General features: G+C 48.2%; 1 pseudogene; it reads left to right on the top strand.

Annotated features, from left to right (window-relative positions):
• The first annotated feature begins 2147 nt into the window (after positions 1–2147).
• LOC120848932 lies at positions 2148–2807 on the top strand (annotated as a pseudogene).
• The last annotated feature ends 2864 nt before the right edge of the window (positions 2808–5671 follow it).

The raw sequence follows: 5671 nt of genomic DNA, 5'->3' as shown, positions 1-5671 counted from the left end.
TTCCACCTTGATTAACTTGATTAAAGTGCTCATCTTTGCTTCTTTTATAAAACCACAACTGATAGTCACGCTGGCCAGTGCGAACCAATCTAAGTCAAGACAGTCAAGCGTGAAGTAGCCATCTCTCGGACGCCGCCACCGTGTCGTGACTCGTGATCGTGCCTCTAGCTATGGAACGCCGCGGAATCTTCTCCGACCCACTAGTTCTCTCGGTTCTTAGCTGGCGTGAGATCGAAGACGTTTATTTATTACTTGAAGAACCTCCTAGCCGACGGTTCAAGTCCGAGCGCGGCCTGCTGAACGTAGGCTGTTTACGTGACGAAGTGTTTAGAAGTATGTTTAGGTTCCGAAGGAACATATCGGAGAGCTTCAGCGTGCTCTTTGGATGCCGGATACTGTCACGTCGGCGCAAGGTGTCAAAACGGACTGAGAGGAAGCCTTTTATGTGACACTACGCCGTTTGGCATATCCAAACCGATGGGTCGACCTGGAAGGGGTCTTTGACCGACATGCGAGCCTGCTCTCAAGCGTCGCCTCGAGGGTCATGCATCACGTCAACAGCACTTCGGGCATCTGTTGGACGATCTCAACATCTACATGTGGCTCGACGTGTCAGAGTTGGAACACATGTCTCGGGTAAGGACCTCCATACCTGGCAAAACGGTCCTCGTGCAGTGGCACAGCCGGGGGGGGGGGGGGGGGGGGGGGGGGGGGCGGGTGTTCAAAGGTCGAAAAGTAAAGCTAAAAGTATACTACGTCGTGCACTTCGACCGGAAATGGCTACGCGCACTACGCGGGAAGCTCGTTCCATTTGGGTCACCCTTTTCGGACGACGCGTGTATCACTGGTGAGCGCGTTAACCCATTCCGCCGCCTGCGTTCACGCCGCTTCGCGCCGACAGTCTGCGGCTTCTATTTAAAAAACTTAACCCCTACTGGCCGCTTCGCCGCGTCCATACGGCAACCCAAGCCCCGCTGTCCCCGATTGCACCTCCAGAAAGGGAGTCCCATACCATTTAGTCCTGCAAAATCTTGTAACCACCATTCGTTTTTTTTTTGTTTCAGTGTTAATTGTAAAAAAGAAATGTCGTAAGTATCGCCAAATGCTCTACAGAAAAAAGAAAAATAATTGTTCTAGAAAAAAAAGGAAAACGTTTAGAATTCCCTATAACGCCGAATTAGAGCGCAGCTCTTCAGAAGGAGGAAGGGAAGGTACGGAGAGGAGGGTATGCTTTCCTCCTCATCCGTACCCTCCCCTCCTCCTCTCCTGCTCGCCTTTCATTTGGAGAAAAGTTTGTCATTATATTAGCGGGGAAAATTTTCTGGTATACGGGATCAGGGCGGGGGGGGGGGGGGGTCACCTGACGACCCGCAGGTCACGTGACCCCCCCCCCCCCGCCGTCGTCACGTCAGCCCCCCGAGAACACGTCACCCTCAGTACCCTTTCCTCCTCCTCCTCAAGAGCTGCGCTCTAATTCGGCGTTACAGGGAGTTGTAGACGGCTTTCACTTTTTTGTATTTTGGACGGTGTGAGCAAAGAAAAACACCCACTGAAAAAATTGCCTGGCTACGCCACCGCTCGTATAAAACTTCATTGTGCTTTCTACCAGGCGGTCCATGCAAGGGGAGCACCCCTGACGAACTGCTGGGGCTCCATTGATGTCACGGCACGCGCCATCTGCCGCCCCTCAGAGTCCCAGCAGTAGTATCTCTCTGGGCACAAGCTCTACCATGTGGTAAAATACCAATCGGTTATGTGCGCAAATAGAATAATGTACGAGCTTGACGGACCGTACAAGGGACGTCGACATGTCTCCGGCAAGCGTTGTTGCCTGAGACCAGCGATAAAAACAAGGTACTGAGCACATCGGTGTGGCGAAATCTATGTTAAATTAGAATAGGAAACGCGAGTCAGAAACAATTTCTTGAAGGGGTTGTGAAACATATATAGAAAAGTCTGAGCTATATGCTTTTTTGTAATCCTGATTGTTGTGGCGGTGCCACTATCTTTTGGTGGCGCCACTACCGTGTTGCTTGGCTATAAAAGAGAAGGTATAATAAATATAAGGGTTCTTCACCGGTACTGGAGGAGCAGTGTCACTTTGGCTGCTCCGGCAGTGGCAACAGTGGCGACAAGAAGTCGATAACATGAGCCTCCTGGTGTTTCCCCCATTTCTGCCGGTTACCGGAAAACCTGCTGTTCTGTGGAAGCTGTGGCGACTTGTGTTTAACAACTACTTGCTTGCTACGGGAGGCGCCGCCCACGAACATAATCGGCAGAAGGCTCTATTGGTGCACTGCCTCTGGGTCGAGTGCCAACGGATCTTCAACACTCTTCCGGAGACGTGCCCTCCGATACTGGGACTGCGTGAACCACCTGAAGACCAAAAGACACCCATTGCACCGGACGAGTGCGATGACGCTCTGGCAGTCCTGGGGAGCTACTTTGCGGCAACTTCAGACGTGATCGTCTCACGACATCGCTTCGGCCTCCGAGTGCAGTGACCCGGGGAATCCATCGACACATTTCTTGCTGAACTACGGGACCTGTCGTCGAACTGCGAGTTTCGAGCCATGGTGGACGTGTTCACCCGAGACCAGCTAGTTGCAAAGACGTCGATCCAGTAGCTACGAGAGCGGCTGCTCCTGGAAGGTACTTGTCTCACCTTGGATCGTACATTGGTCATCGGCCGTCTGGTCGAAGAAACGGTACGCTACTCCAAGGAACTCGTATTGGTTTCAGCGGTGCAGATGGTTGACGCTAAGTGCACGCGGAGCGCCGATCGACCACGCGTCAACGGAACCTGAGCCTCCGCCCTCCTCTGGAAAAAAGTTCTACCGCTCCAGGTCGTCGGAAAATCTTGCGAATTTCGCCACATGTGAGGCAAGAAGGAAAACGTGCAATGCATTCAGAAAAGTCTGACATTTTTGTGCTGTCTGCATGAGTACCGCCGTCAACAATAACAAAGTCAGCGCCATCAGAGAAGTTGGCTGCTTGTATAGTTGTGGTGATGGCGCCCTCAGTATTCTGCAGGGACGCGAAAAACCGCAAAACGCTATCTACATTTCTGTTCCTGTCGAGGGAACGGTGTTACATAATTTGGCTGACACCGGGTCAGCAGTTTCGATAATCTTTGAAGATACATGTCAGAAGAATTTTGATTCTTCGCTTCGGCTTCAAGACTCGGCTGTTAATTCGTTTGATTTCTCGCAGGGGAATATTGCAGTGACGGCTTGTTTTGTTGCCGTGGTTACTTACCAGGAGTGGAAGGCTGACGTGCATTTCTACGTCCTATCGAAAGGCACAAACATACTTGGAATCGATGCGTTCGCTTGTTTGTCACTCAAAATCAATAGCCAGGCATTGAAGTGTTTCAACACTACGTGCGTGCAATTTGCTCCATGGGAGAAACTCGGAATCGAGATTGCGGGACTTTTGTCAAGTGCGCCGAACGATTTCTGGTATGCCATTACGTTCATTGACGTACTCAGCAAGTGGCCGTAGATGTGCCTGATGAGTCTGGCGATTTCGGGAAAGATTGTTTATTTTTTATGGTCGGTGTTTATTCGTGAGGACTACCCCACCAAACTGGTCAGCGATCACGATCCTGAGTTCGTGTCTGCCGAGTTTGAAGTATTCTCGAAAGAACTGGGAGTAAAGATCACCTTTTCCTCTGTGTATCATCCTCAATGCAACGGCCAAATATAGCATTTAGACCGTGTATTCAAGGACTTTGTGCAACTCGGTGCCCAGGAGCGACAGGAGAGAATGTTCTGATCAAGCTCCCAGGGCACGTTCCAAAAGGCCGTACCAGCTGCTCGGCGTCTAACAGGGGCAGAAAGGGTCAATGTGCAGCGGCAAAGATCCGCCGACGCGAGTGCCTATCTTTAGGTGAACGATTCTGATGCAAGACAAGCTTGATTCTGCGGTTCAAAAAGTCGATAAGAACCCACATTGTTTTAACGTTTAGGGCGCCACAATATAAAGTTCACTCAAGCGGTGAGGATGTTGTCATTGACACCATAACCACATTGCAAATTCAGATTTTGCGAAGTGTTTGAAAACAACACAAGGCTCATTGTGTAGTGTTCACTTGTGGTTGTAGGATTTTTCACTTAAGGCTTTGATGAAATAAAAGGCAAAGGGCATCGACATTAGGAACGGGTGAAGCCATTGCAAAAGCTTGCACGACCACAAACGCGTTATAGAAGTGGAGTTCCCTGCCAGTTGCGAAATGTGTCTCACCAACTCATGATTCTGAGGTCGTATCTTGGGTGTAAGCTTTGCTGACATTTCACAGACGCTTCTGCCTCCTCTTCCTTCAGCTGCCCTGTTATGGACCACGTCGGCAATCGGCGGGATACGCTAAAACCGCCTGAAAAGTGGTGGCAGAAATAAAGAAGGGCCGCGGGAGATACTTCTTGCGAATCAATAAGGTGACATCAGCGATGATCCTATGGCTTGCAGCGTGGATTACATGAGCATGGCTATTACAATATTACATCAACAAATTGAAATATGCTCCTCATTTTACAAAAAAAATACAATGGATATTTTAGAACTATAAGGGCAGGCCTCAAGACCTCTCCACGGACCCACCTTGCAACATCATGGCCTTCTAGAGGTTAACCAAATTTAATAATTTAAGTTATTGCAAATACTGCACAAATTCTGCCAGATGACAGCATTTATAGATACACATTCAAACAACTTCTCAATTAGGCAAAAAATATGTAAAGTCAACAAAAGACTTCACAATCGCCAAAAATCCTTAGCATTATTGAATGTCTGATGTGCGTCAATATCCCTTCAAACCAATAAAAAAAAACGGCGGGTGCTTTTCGTGGGCACTGACGTATGTAGCTTTCTGCTCTTATTTTTCATGAGTTATGTTTAGGCATGATATTTACAAATCGATGCAGATTGTTGGGATTAGTTGGTATTGGAAATTTGACGTCATGATGGCGCTTAAGACGAGGACCAAAGGGAGCGCTCCGTGTTGTCTAGTCTCCCTTTTGTCCTCGTCTTAAGCGCCATCCTGACGTCAAATTGATATTTACGTTTCTGTGTTAGACTTATGTTCTCAAATTCTTTGACTCTATCAGTAAGTGTTCTACAGCTGTTTCTTTTGTTTTCGTTGTCATTGAAGAACTTGAGTTTTCCCTCGTGCAAGTTTTTGCGTTTTTGCTACACACTATATAAATCGCCTCTTGCTAAAACTGTAAAAGGCGGCAGAGTCCCCTTTACGCACTGTGGCTTAGTCTCTTAGCACCTCGTGGTCAAATGGGAAACAAATAAAAAGGAAGGGAAAGGAAGACATGCAAATGTAGTAGCTTCCCTGCATTGCAAGTTTACACTTCTCGGCAGGGCGCAGCTGTATTGAAAAGAAGGGGACTCAAGGGGGCATACGACAACAGGATCTACAACACACAGAAACTTCCGTTAACGTCTCCCAACCGCACTTTTGAACAGCTAGTGAAGTTCGAAAAAGAATAATCCCTTCGTTAAAATACCCGAGCACCAAGGAGCATGCTGAGAGTTTAGTTACGGGTGCTACACATGATGTCTGCAGCAGCAACCGTTTTAAAGCAAAAATATAAAACAAATGTCACTTTGCATGTCTGTTCGTCAGTGCCCCATTTTGGATATTTACTTCAACTTTTTTATATTG

This window comes from Ixodes scapularis, unplaced genomic scaffold (genome assembly GCF_016920785.2).
Source record: "Ixodes scapularis isolate PalLabHiFi unplaced genomic scaffold, ASM1692078v2 PGA_scaffold0__279_contigs__length_252992795, whole genome shotgun sequence".
Taxonomy (NCBI): Eukaryota; Metazoa; Arthropoda; class Arachnida; order Ixodida; family Ixodidae; genus Ixodes; species Ixodes scapularis.
This window is presented reverse-complemented; position numbering and strand designations above follow the sequence as displayed.